The 13632-nt window shown below is 41.8% G+C and overlaps 1 protein-coding gene across 7 annotated transcripts in view; it reads left to right on the forward strand.

The window, feature by feature from the left end:
• Window positions 1–13632, forward strand: part of ENTPD1 (ectonucleoside triphosphate diphosphohydrolase 1) — a 128441-nt gene that overhangs the window by 49339 nt on the left and 65470 nt on the right. Inside the window, exon 1 of one of the 7 annotated variants that reach the window (XM_055081307.1) lies at window positions 1275–1290. The exons of the other annotated variants lie outside the window; for them this stretch is intronic. The gene's annotated coding sequence lies outside the window, so the exon portion shown is untranslated. Of the gene's footprint in view, window positions 1–1274; window positions 1291–13632 lie in introns of those variants that run through there. 7 annotated transcript variants of the gene reach the window in all.

Genomic DNA, 13632 nt, shown 5'->3' on the forward strand with positions numbered 1-13632 from the left:
GGCATGTGGGATCTTCCCGGACCAGGGCTCAAACCCGTGTCCCCTGCATTGGCAGGCAGATTCTCAACCACTGCGCCACCAGGGAACCCCATGAATTTTAAAATTTGATGGACTGGCAGGATTTTTCTTTTTAAAAAGTCAATATCAATTTTTACCAAAGTAATACATGCATATAATTAAAAGTCAAGTTTAATAATCATAGCAAAGAACTGCAGTCACCCATCCCATCACTTTCTACCCTCCCCTCACCCTTAAACCCTATTCTCCAGAGTAACCCTTTAAATCTTTTTAGGATTTCTTTTGCCATTTGTGCTTTCGCTGCTAATTTAGATGTTATCTGTTGCTTTCTATTGTGGTAGCTGAGTACTTTGCTTTCTTACATTCCCCCAGGGTTGTCCTCTCCATACCACCTCTATATAGTGATATCACAATTTTTGGTTAAATCAGTATCCAATATTTACCTTAGCATGTCTAGGTAGGTATTGTATGTGCCTTAGATTTCCTTTCCTGTACAACTTTTCATTTTTGCTGGTGTTAATAAGGTCTCATTTCTTCATCTATGTCTCTAATAGTAATTTTTTTGCAAACCCTTTGATATAATTTCCTACATAGTAATCTTTTCTTTTTTGTCCCTCTTCTTTTCCTGTCTGTCCTTTTTTTTAAATTTATTTATTATTTTTATTTATTTATTTAATTTATTTTTTAAGGCAAATCCATTTATTTATTATTTTTGGCTGTGTTGGGTCTTCGTTGCTGTGTGTGGGCTTTCTCTAGTTGCGGCGGGTGGGAGCTACTCTTTGTTGTGGTGCACAGGCTTCTCATTGTGGTGGCTTCTCTTGTTGTGGAGCACGGGCTCTAGGCAACCGGGCTTCAGCAGTTGTGGCATGCGGGCTCAGTAGTTGTGGAGCATGGGCTCAGTAGTTGTGGTGCGTGGGCTCTAGAGCGCAGGCTCAGTAATTGTGGCCCACGGGCTTAGCTGCTCCATGGCACGTGGTATCTTACCAGAGCAGGGCTTGAGCCCGTGTCCCCTGCATTGGCAGGCAGATTCTTAACCACTGCGCCACCAGGGAAGTCCCCCTGTCTGTCCTTTTTTAAAACCTCCTTTCTGAATCTGTTGTCCTGTTCTAGTCTAAGCTGGCTGCTCTCCTGGCCAGCAGCATAGTTGTCTTGCTGGGCTTCCCTTGACGTCTCTCTTGTGTTGATTCTCAGTTTGTATTATATCTCTTCCTCTTTCTAGGTTCACTACCTCATTTGGGTGGAGCATACCCTTCAGTAACTTCCTGAGAAAAGGTGCGTTGGAGGAAAAATGTTGAGGCTTTTGTGTATCAGAATTTTGAAGTTCAGTGCTATTTTTATTCCCAGTTATTTTTATATCACTTGTTCCTCCCACCCCACCCTCTGTTTCCAGGAAGCATTTAGGATTTTTCTTTATCCCTTACGTACTAAAATTTATGCTGATGTACTTTGGTGTGTGTTTTTCATCCATTGTGTTAGGCATTCAGCCCCTCCCGTCTGGCAACTCGTATCTTTCAGTTCTGGGAAATTTTCTCATATGGTTACTTTGATAATTTCCTGCCCAGGATTTTCTCTGTTCTCTCTTTCTAGAAGGCCTATTAGTCAGATGTCTCTCTTGTGGTAATAATTTTCATTTCATTTGTTTTCTCTCTTTACTCTTTGACAGTTGGCTCTACCTTCTAGGATATTTCCTCAACTTTATCTTTGAACCGTTTGTTAAAATTTCTTATTTCAGTTATTATAGTTTAAATTTGTAAAAGCTTGTTTTTATTTTCTGATCTCTTTAAACAAAACTGTATACACTTTTGGTCTCATAGATGTAATATTTTCTTATTTCTCTGAGGCTAGAAATTGAAGCTTTCTTCTGTTTCCTCTTTTTGTTGTTTGTTTTCATTTCTGTTTTTCATGTTGAAGACTTTTTTTACATATTATTATTATCTTCACACAATTCTATCCAGTTGATATTATTATTATCCTCATTTTATAGTTAATGGGTCTTAGAGAGTATATCATTGTTTTATTTTTCTTACCATGGATGTCTGAAAAAGTCATCATGGACCAGCCACATCCACAGTCCAGCTTCTCAATCAAGTTGGATTCTCTATTGAATCCTTAAAGTTTCTTCTTACCCTCCTATATTTTACCTCCCCGCAATACCCAGAGACAGTTGTCTTACTATATTAGACAGCTCTGTTAGAAAGATCTGATCGTTCTAATGTTTAATTGAAACATTTCTCCTTCCCCGCATTTTTCCTCTGACATTAGCACTAGTTCTGTCCTCTGGGCCATAAAGATATGGACCAAATCTAAATCCCCCTCCATAGGATAGTCCCTTAGATATTTGAAAGGATACTGTCATGACTCCTCTGTGTCTGCCATTCCCCAGCCTGAAGAGGCCTAGTCTCTCCTACTGTATTTCACTCTTTTGTCAAGCTCCAGTTGGCTAACATTTTGGAAGGCTTTGGATCAGCTCCTAGCTGTTGAGGTCTCACTTTAAGTGTAGTGTCTGTAACTTAATGCTGACTCCAGATGTGCTTTGAAACGCTGAGCCTTGAATAGGATAGTCTCATTTTATTTATATTTCTTTATTTATAGCAATTAAAATTTTTTATACAGCAGGTTCTTATTAGTTATCTGTTTTATACATATTAGCGTGTATATGTCAATCCCAATCTCCCAGTTCATCCCACCACCCCCCTCCCCTGCCACTTTCCCCCCTTGGTGTCCATACGTTTGTTTGTGTCCTGACATTAGTTTAGTTTTAGCCTGGGAAGTTTCATGTGCATCTTTTCCTAGTAGGTGATAGTTTTGATAAGTTTCTCACAAATTTTAATTTCTGGGCTGCTTTTGATTAGTGTTATGGGTGTTTTTTTTGTTGGGTGTGGGGAGGTGGGAGATGCAGGGAGATGGGGATGCAGGGAGGTGAGGGGTGAGGGGAGGTGGGGGTTCAGGGAGATGAGAGATGCAGGCAGGTGGAGGTGTAGGGACGTGGGGTCAGGGAGGTGAGGGGGTATAGGTGGGTAGGGGCAGGGAGGTGGGGCACAGAGTCTGCATCTGAGTCCTGTCTCCACAGGTCACCTGATTATTGCTAGAAAGCCTCTGTGAGGGTAGAGGCTCAGGGTTTGTTGCCAGGACTGAATAAGAAAGCCCATGAAAGCACTCATTACAGTGTCAGGAGGACAGCAGGCACCCAACAAAAGTTAGGTACGATTAAGTGAGGTGAAGTTAAGATCTAAGAAATGAGAAGGCAGAAACTGGGGTAGGATGTGGCAAGGGGAACATACAGCAGGAAAAGGAAACAGCGTATGCCAAGGCCCTGCATCGGGAAGAGGCTTGTTCGCTTAAGGGTCAGGGAGGGTGTCGGGGAAGGAAGTGTCTAGTGAAGGGTTGGGGGTGGGGGACTCTCTGTTAGTTACTGTTTTAACTTCTTAGGATTTCCTTTTCCAGGCCAGTTGCACTTGACCTTGGATAGTATTAACCCCAAACGGAGGTGCTAAGGTGATATTGAAAAATGGAAAGATCTTGTTAACATAAAGTGCATAAATAAAAACTATAATATACATATTTGAAAAGGAAGGCACAACATAAACAGGGTTGTTCCAGGCACCATGTTGAGTGTTTTGTACAGATTACCTCACTGGACCTTTATAGTAATCTTAAGAGATGAGAATTACTGTTATTCCCATATTAGAAGTGAGGAAGCGAGGGCAATGCCTCGTATAACTAGGAGGGCCAAAGGTGAGATGCAGACCTAGAAATGCCAGACTCAAGGCTGATAGTGTTGTTACCTGAAGAAATGAAGCTCACCCATTATGCTTCGTGCTAATTATAGCTGATATTGTTGAATGGAATTATCTAATTTACTAAGGTATAATGCATCTTTCCCTTTTCTTTAACAGAGCACACCAAACATTAAAAAAAATGTATTTGATAGGTCAAGGTGATGACATTGACATTCTGAGTATTAATTTTTATGGTTCTTTACGAGCAGTGATTAAGTCTTATTCATATTTATATATCCAGTACCAAGCACATTCCAGGCAATCAAATATGATTCATATCTGTGCACGCAGGAGTATATGAATCCGTGCATAATTAATGGATGAATGAATGGATGAAATTATAAAACAGTAATGACTATTCAAGTTTTTAGGTCTATTAGTATTTTTAGACTTATTTGCCCCTATATTAAATCCTAAATAGACTGCTTTGCTCTATGAGCTCGTATGTCTGCTCTTTGTACGTTTTTTTCCTTCCTGTCAGTGTTCTAAATGGGATATCCGTAGACATGAGATATGCCTGCAGCTCTGCAGATGGGAGAGAGTGAAAGGAAGTTGCCCTGGTTAGTTCAGATCATCATGTCCAAGGGAGAGGAATAAATTCATGTTTGATCCAGGCCATGGCCATATTTAAGGGTTTTGATCTGAGGTGTGGGGTCCAGCTCCAGGGGCATCTGGGGAGTACATTCTTGGTCTGTGGTCAAATCGTCAGGTAGGGAGATCTGTCTGCGTGAGCACCAGGGGGACATCAGAAAATGAATTTAGATCCTACTTGAAAGGAGTGGACTGAAACCAGTAGAGGAGTCAGCCCCCTACCAGTTTGGTTAACATATATGGCCAGACTCTAGTCCTGGAGTGGAAATGAAATGTAGCCAGACAGACCGGTATACACTTTGGGATGGATTTAGCTAAAGAAGTTTTTCCAGATTCTCCCAAAGGGGAGGTTAGAGTCCTTCCAGGGCACTTGACCCCAGGCATGGGTACAATCATGGTTTTCCAGACGCTCTCCCGCTAAGGTGAAAAAGTTCCTAATATATTCCAGGCCTTAGGTGGGGTTTGCTCCTCGGGATGAAAACCAATTATATCTTTACCAGAGGAGGGCAAAGCTGGGCAGGGGCAAACAGAGAGGGACAAATTGCTGACGGAAGTTCAGTGAGTAGAAGCTTCTTTCTCTTCTTTGGACCTTCTTCCCTCCGGCTTCTTAATGTCTTTCTCAAAACACACTGCTCTGATGCGTGTAGCTAATACTGCAGAGATAGTGCCATGAAGGCACTGATTTGCAGCGATCTATAAAGGACTTAGGTTGTGCCAGCCCCTATTAAGTGCTTGACTTTTCACTACCTCATTTAATCCTACAACAGCCCTTTTTGCCCCCAACTTTATGGTTGATTTATTGAGTGAAGAACTGAAAATCACTTTATGGGTGGTACATTTCCTTTGTGCATCACATTGAAAGTGAGATGTTGATAAACTGGGTGGGTGGATGTGTCCAGAAAGGGGAAGGATCCAGAGGCCACGTTATACAAGGAACATGTGCTGAAGGGGGTAGGGACATGAATGTGACTGGTACTAATATGGTAGTTCCAAGAAAAAATTGGAAGCTTGCTCCTGGTCAGTCAGGAAGTTTAGCCAGAGGACTTTAAGGGACTTTCCAATATTGGAGGAAAGTGTTATTATAGGGCCATTTGGGGAAGTCCTGGGTCTTAGAACAGACAGTCATGAGCAGGGAGGGTGTGAAGGAGGAAGAGAGAGAGAATTTCCCTGTTGCCTTACTGACTTCATCCTGCATTAGTCATCTGAACACTTCCTGTTTGTTTGTTTCTGCACAGTCTTTCTATTGTTTTATCTATTTCTGAATTGATTCCCTGAAAGGGATGCTTTTTTTTTTTTTTTTTTTTTTTTTGCGGTAGGCGGGCCTCTCACTGTTGTGGCCTCTCCGGCCGCGGAGCACAGGCTCCGGACGCGCAGGCTCAGCGGCCATGGCTCACGGGCCTAGCTGCTCTGCGGCACGTGGGATCCTCCCGGACCGGGGCACGAACCCACGTCCCCTGCATCGGCAGGCGGACTCCCAACCACTGGGCCACCAGGGAAGCCCTCGAAGGATGCTTTTTAAACTTCCGGTCCTCTGTATCACAAATCCTATTGGTTTTAGGATTCTTGGATGATAGTGGGAATGGCGAGGTGGAGACATAGAGAACATCTAAGATAAAAGGACACGGGGCTGGATGTGGAAGCCTTGTACACCCAGCCACATACAGATTGGACAGGTTCCCTTGCTATTTAGCCTCAGCTTTTACATACCTGAAAATGGGATTTATGTATGTGTGTATATGTATCCTCTGTGTCCTAGAGAGTTTTTCTGAGGATCAGAAAAGAGAGTGGACATAAATGTGTTTGCAAACTGTTGTTGAGACCATCAAAATGTAAAGTTTTATGACTGTCACTATTGCTATTGTGACACTGCCATTTGTTGAAACTCGTTTAATTTGGAAGCTCCCTAATTCACAATGATTTGTGTAGTGGGGTCATTACCACGTTGGAGCCTTAAATGGAGACTTTATCCATGATTCCTGAAAGGTCAGCCACCCCAGAGTCACATGAAAACAGAAAGCAAATCTTGTTTGTGAATTGGCTTCAAGTACTGTCAGTTTCAAATGGAGGTCTTGGGGGGTCCTTGGCTGGCACATCAAGGGGGCATTTCAAAGGAAAGAGGCTAAACCTTGACTAGACCTCAGAGCAAATGTGCACTCTTCTCTTTGCTACTCCCTTTCTAAAAAGGAAAACAAATTCTACTTACTTGGGTGTGTGTAAGCTTATGTGTATCTGCTTATTCTAATCCTTTTCCCCCAAGCCTTCCTTTGCTTGTTCCATTTTATACATGGAATAATCTTCTAACATGCCCAGTTTTTATAAATATCTTCTATTTTAGGACTTTCACAGTATTCCTAGAAATTTTGCCTAAGTAGCACTGTGCCTTCTCTATTTCATAGGTCTGTATAAAAACCCCAATATCCATTTACTTTCTTCCTGGCATTTTGATGGTAGGAAAAATATCTGAGTTTATTTTTAGGGCAAGTCACATAACAGAAAGGATAGCAAATATTTGTGGTTGCCTTGGGAACTCAGTTTCTAGATATTACTGATTATGGAAAGGAGGAACAGATTTGGAGATGCGACAATTTGGTGATCAAGAAATAGAACAGCAGGAGGCCCTGGAAGAGGGTGGAAGGAAGTAGAAGATCTATGTAAAAAATACAGGTTCCTAGTCAATTTCTTTTTCTTTTTGTCTGTTTCTGATTACTGTATACTGCCTTCCTGAGGGCAGAATACGGTGGGATGCTTTAATAACCAGGTGATTTTCTTCTTCAGTTTTGTTTTTTTGTTTTTTGTAGGAAAGATCAGGTTAGCAGTTTGACTATTTGCCAAATTGTCCATGAGACAGAGTATCAAAGGGAAGAGACACTGAAGCCAAGAAATCCTGCTTTTTGTATTCCTGAATCTTTCTTGGAACAGCCCATCATGCGTGACATCTGAAGATACAGCACCAGCTGCTCATGAATACAAGTTCCTTAGAGTACCCAGACTTTATGGGAGCACTAAAAACGTATTACGTGGTTTGTTGCCAGCATTTCCCGCACTGACTCTCACCAGCAGCTCTTCACTCTGGCCAACCTCAGAGACATGGGGACTGCTGTGCACTCTGATGTCTCATGTAGAGAGTCTCATGGGCTAACTGCAGGTGTGAAGGCCTGGAAAAAGATTCTGGCTTTACTCCCCAGGCACCCCAAGACCCTGGTAGACCCAGAAAGTGGAAATTCTGGAGGCCAATACTTGTATGGCCTTCTGAGTTGCACACTGCATCTGACTTGCTGTTCCCCCAGGAAACAGTTGATGTACACCCAGAATACTGAGAGCCTGTTGGAAAGCAGCCCTAGGCCTCAATGTCCTTCTCCTGGAGCTGGCAGACAATGAGGAAGGAGGGGAGAGAGTTACTTGTTGGGAGAGGAAGTAAAGCTGGAGGCTGGGGTGCAGTTAGGATTCAAGCATCAGGATCTGCAAGGCTCCAGGGCTCTCCCCACTCCATTCCATCAGGCCAGATTAGGATGGGGTGTGTTGCAGGGGGTTTAAGCCTAAGGGAGTGTGTATGTGTCAGGCACAGATGACATGGACTAGGTTCTTTTTTTTTTTTTTTTTAATTAGTTTACCATTTTAAAAATAGATTTATTTATTTATTTATGGCTGCGTTGGGTCTTCGTTGCTGTGCATGGGCTTTCTCTAGTTGCGGCAAGCGGGGGCTACTCTTTGTTGCGGTGTGCAGACTTCTCATTGTGGTGGCTTCTCTTGTTGCGGAGAGTGGGCTCTAGGATGTGCGGGCTTCAGTAGTTGTGGCTCATGGGCTCTAGAGCGCAGGCTCAGTAGTTGTGGCGCATGGGGTTAGTTGCTTCGCGGCATGTGGGATCTTCCCGGACCAGGGCTTGAACCCGTGTCTCCTGCATTGGCAGGCAGATTCTTAACCACTGCGCCACCAGAGAAGCCCCGGACTGGGTTCTTTTACCTGAGGTTATAGGAATTGACAGGCCCATACGGAGGAGTCAGGAAACACAAGTAACAGGCTCTATTGCTGCATATCAGCTGGAATGGGGGCCCCTTTGTTGCGGTTGTAGTGCCAGCTCACGTGACTGGACAGCTACTGTGGAAGTCTCCCCCTGTGATCATTCTTGCATGGCAAAAACTCCACTCTTCTTTGATTCTGTTCTCTGTTCTGCAGCATCTGCTGCAGTGGCTGGACAACTCCCCTCTGTTGTCACTAATTGATTTCAGGAGGTTCTTTTGTTCCAGGCCAACTCCATTGATCTTCCCCCCAAAAGAAGGTAGAGCAGGGTATTCAAGCATTCAGATGAACTGACTTCCAATCCTAGTTCTGCCTCTTACTAGTTATATGACCTCAGGTTGGTAACTTAACTTCTCTGATTATCAGTTTTCCCACCTGTACAATGGGATTAATATTAGTACTTAGTTTATAGCTTTGTTATAAATATTAAATGCGATCATCCAAGCCCAGCCCACACTTTGGCTCAAGCAGCAGTTGCTGGAACAGTCTTTTGTGGCCAATATCATAAGGTCACAGGACTGGAAGGTTAGTCAAAAAACCCACCCTAGCAACTTATGAGACAGAAACCATCTGTTGCAACTTTTCTCAGAGGATGGCTATGTAAACTGGCTCCACTTGGCGGAAGGAAGTGGGTAGGTGGTAGGTGGGAGTGGCAGGGATAGAAGAGAAAAGAGTTAAATGATTATCAGTTCCTCCTGGTGATTAAGAGCATAGGCTTCCCAGAGTCAGGCAGGCTTGTGTTCAAATTCCAGCTCTGCGCTCAGTGTCTGTGTGACCGTGAGCACATTACTAGACTCTCTGACCCCCAGTTTCCTCAAGCGCAAAGTGGGCTAATGATATCTACAGTGTTGGAGGATTTCGTGAATAATGCATGTAAAGTGCTTAGCACAGTGCCTGGTACCCAGCAAGCACATAACAAATGATGATGAACATGACTGTGAGGATGACGGGAGCTTTTCTGGTCTAGAGTCCTGCTCTTTCCACTGGAGGAGGTGGGAAGGAGACAGGGTAGGTACTGGGCAAAACTGGGTGCTGGTGAAGTAATAGATGTGTTAACTGAGGGCCTCATTTCTGAGCCACTCTTCTACTCCTGATCCGTTATGTCCTCCCACCCTGCTGCCCAGTGCCTGGGAGCTGCCTAAAGCCCTTTGCTCCTAAACCATCCCAAGGGGTGGTTTGCCCCTCCGCTGTCTATACTACTTCCAAACTCCTATTCTTTCTGTTCAGCTTTGCCACAGCCAGGTTTGGGGAACGCAGTCCATCTCAACAATTCACTCTAAGGTGTGAAGGACCACACAACTCCCTTCTACTTTTAAGGTCACCGGACTATTTCTTCTTTAACTCCTCCAAATTGGAAATTAGTTGAGTGAGAAGCAGTGGAAGGTAGAGGGTACTTAGAGCACAAGGCCCTCCGTATTGCCCTGAAAAGAACCTGAAAGCCAAAGCTGGGGAAAGGGGCAGGATCAGCAGGAGAGGAAGAATGTGTGGGTTCCCTAACTTCCCTACTGCATCCCGCTTCTTTGCCTGAGAAAGTGAATCCTGATTCTAGAACGTGAGGCTAATGTTGCTCCCCAAGGAAGAGGGCAACTCAGGACTGACACCCACCGAGCCAAGGTCAGCCCTAGATTCTGGCTCCCCTTGCCCATTGTCAGCAGCAAAACTGCCTCCTAAAAGCACCAAATCCTGGGAGGAAAAGTATCAGCAAATGCTAAAGTGACAGGAATCTTCTCATCCACCCTAGACTTTTCTATCTTGAGAAAAAGAGGAACCTTGGAATTTGGGGATATTAAAAAAATTTTCAACCCCATTTACAGATGTAAAAAGCCTCTGGTTACTCGGGTATTGCATATTTGATTTTATATGTAGATTACAGATGAAGTTATGGTGTTGTGGACTGTAATCATCATCATACTAATCATCACAGTCATTTAATTTATAGTTCATTTGGCAGTTTCTTACACATTATTCAGTTAAATTTAATCATCTTAACAACCTTGTCAAGTAGGTATTACCATTAAATCTCATTTTACAGTTGAGAAAACAAAGGGTGAGAATGTGAGTTTACTCAAGATCCCAGATCTAGTAACCTCTAGCTTTTGTTTTGCTTTTGTTTTTTGATTTAGGTGAGCGACCAACGTTAGAATGAACCGTGGAAATGTGCTGGGTTATGGACTTTGCATCTTCCAATGTCAAGCATAATAAGCTATATTAATTTCCAGGAAAAGAGCTGAGAGAGAAAAAAGGAGACTAAATCTATGATTCATGATACAACTTTTAGGGAAATTTGATCAGTCTAGTATTCCAGGTTTTATTTTGACCATCTTCTTTTTTTTCTTTGAATCAAAGTGTAACTTATTGAAATAGACATGCTGCTTCTACTCTATATAAACATGAAGCTCTATATGTTACAAAGAGCTTAGAAGGATGGACCTCCTAATTAATTAAGGGCCACGAAGTGTATTTCTTATGTGAAGACATAGATGTTTTAGGATGGGGAGCGAATGTTAAAGATAGTGTTTGTCTATATCAAAATACAAAGAAGCATGAGGTTGGCAGCTCCATGAAGGGCTTTGGGTAAGAATACAAAGGAGAGTGAAAAGGACGTTGTTGTATGAGTATAAGATAAGCCACCCCAGTCAAGTGGAGGCTTTGGATGAAGTGTTTTTCTTACAAATTACAAAGCAAGGACAGAAGCAAAATAGACCCTCAGTGGAGTATTTCAACTAAAGGAGGACTTGGTACACTGGATATGCAAATTATTAGTACAGTATTTCAAAGATATTCTATCACCTTGTCTTGGAGAAGTTGCTTAAGGTATCTCATTTGCATTTTTCTTATCTGTAGAACAGGGGCTAAAACAGTATTTAACATTCAGGACCTTTAAGATTATTAAGTGAAGAAAAGTTATGTGAAGTGCCTACTATAGTGCCTGGCCTGAAGAAGGTCACAATAGATGTTGGCAACCCTGTCTTCCACTATTCCCCACCACAACCCTGTATGAAATTCTGAAGCACTAAAGCATTATGTAGACATTTATTGGAAATATAATTTTCCAAAAAATACAAAGTGTGAAAAATTCTTGATTTTCCTTGCAAGTTAGAGGAAGATATTAGTGCCCTTCTTCCTTGATTTATTTCTGATACAAAAGAAAGATATGGTTAGGAATGTAGGAGAAATGACTAGTTCATTTAGGCATTAATAATCGTGAAGAAGAGAAACATAAGGCAATCAGGCACATGGCTTCAATTTTTAAGAAAGCAGATTTTTTTAAAAAATCAGCAAGATGATAGGTGAGATATCATGGCCAGATTTGCTAAAGAATATGGCTCAAAAAGGTTAAGAGTCTAAAAATGAAATAACCAACTAAATGAGAAATATGCTTATGTAATCACAAGGAATCTTAATGGATAAGAAAAGTGAAAGGCATTTAAAACATTCATTTGACCAGAGGGAGTTTGATAAGGAGCTCAGAAATTATGGGGGAGTTTTTTCTTTTATATTATGTATTTCTCTATTTTCTAAAAATTTCTATGATGACCATAACTTTTACAAAATAAAAAAAATTTCCTCAGGTATTTGTACAATAGAGAAAAAATGGTAAGTAAGTGAGAAAATGTTTAGAAGCTAGGCGAATTCTTTTAAAAGTAGTGTCACTTGGGCTAAGTATCACTTGGAGATGAGGCATGCAGGAAAAAATGCTAAAGGTAACAAAAAAATGTTATTTTGGTTATGGTTCAGTGCAAGAACATGAACAGGAAGGGAGATGCACAATGATAATGGATTTTACAAAGGAATTGGAATCTCTGAACTTCTATTTTGCTTCAATCTAGAAAAATTCAGTTCAATCAATTCAAACTAAAACATGTATCATTAAGAAGTCATTGAAACAGATGGGAAGTTATTAAGAGAGCCCCTGACTTTTCTAAATGAGTTTAAAGCACATTACAGAGATGATGTTCTTTAAATTCTCAGAGTTCGTAATCTAAATCATAAAATATGGGAGAGGATGGATTCAGGAAACTCCACATGAGGTTGATTCTTGGCAAATCCTTAAAATAAACATGAAAGATTTATTAACACCTAGGACAAAAAAAGTCTCCAATCACTTGAAACTGACATAGTTTTACTAAGTCAAGTTATACCGAATTACCCCAATTTGATATGGGGTAATTATGGGGAAGACATGCAGGAAGTTGTTAGAGTTAATAAATTTTGGTGGTCTCTCAAATTTATAGAAATAGTGTACTTTATTTCAGCAAGAGGTTCACAAAATTTTTTGGTTACAGAAAATTTCAAACAAAGACAGAGAGTAGTATATAGTATAATAAACCTCTACATACCCATTACACATCTTCAACATTTATCAATACATGTTCTGAGATTTTTGTTTCCTCTGTTACTCTCCCTTCCGCCAAGACTTTTTGTTGTTGGTATCGGAATTTTTTACAGCAAATCCCACATATTATGTAATTTTCCTGGTAAGTACTTCAGTATGAGAAAGATGTGTAACAAAGTCTTTCATGATAGGCTTAGCAGTTGCTAAGGCTAAAATTCACGTGTACTCTAGCTGTTTTTTTCCAGTGACAGTGTCTTGCTTGCTTGCTTGCCTGCCATCTTGCCACGGTGCTGGCGTTGGGCTCAGTAGCTTTCTTTGGTATACCTTGGAATCCCTTACTCCACCTCTCCCCGCCAACCCCTGAGGCAACCTCCTACAGTGATTTTGAAGCTTGCTTCTTTGAGGAGCTGCTTAGGAATTCCCTTGCTGCTATTTCAACCCCCCTCCGCCACTGTGTTAAACAATCCTGAAGTCAGCTTCACAAAGCTGGCTGGCTTCAGGGATGGTGAACCAGAGCTGCCTTTAAAAAGGAGCCTGGAGGTAGCTGAGGGACTTGCCTGTTGGGAACAGACTGGAGGTGTGCTGCCCCACATACCTTCACAGTCTCTTATAAAAAGAGACTTATGGGTGGGATGTGTTGAGTTGTTTACAAAAATAGCACAGAGAAATCATGGGAAAAAGTCCCATGGTTGTGCCTTAAATATAAAGAATAAATTGGATACAGTCTTCACCCACTGTACCCCTAAAAGCCCTCACAACTTCTCTATTTTTAAAAATATCAGCCATTAAGTGGGAGGTAGCAGTGGTTTTCAAATTGTGGTCCCTGGACCAGCATCTGCAGCATTACCTAGAAACTGGTTAGAAGTGCACATTCTATGGCCTCACCCCAG

This window comes from Physeter macrocephalus, chromosome 20 (assembly GCF_002837175.3).
Source record: "Physeter macrocephalus isolate SW-GA chromosome 20, ASM283717v5, whole genome shotgun sequence".
In the NCBI taxonomy this organism is placed as follows: domain Eukaryota; kingdom Metazoa; phylum Chordata; class Mammalia; order Artiodactyla; family Physeteridae; genus Physeter; species Physeter macrocephalus.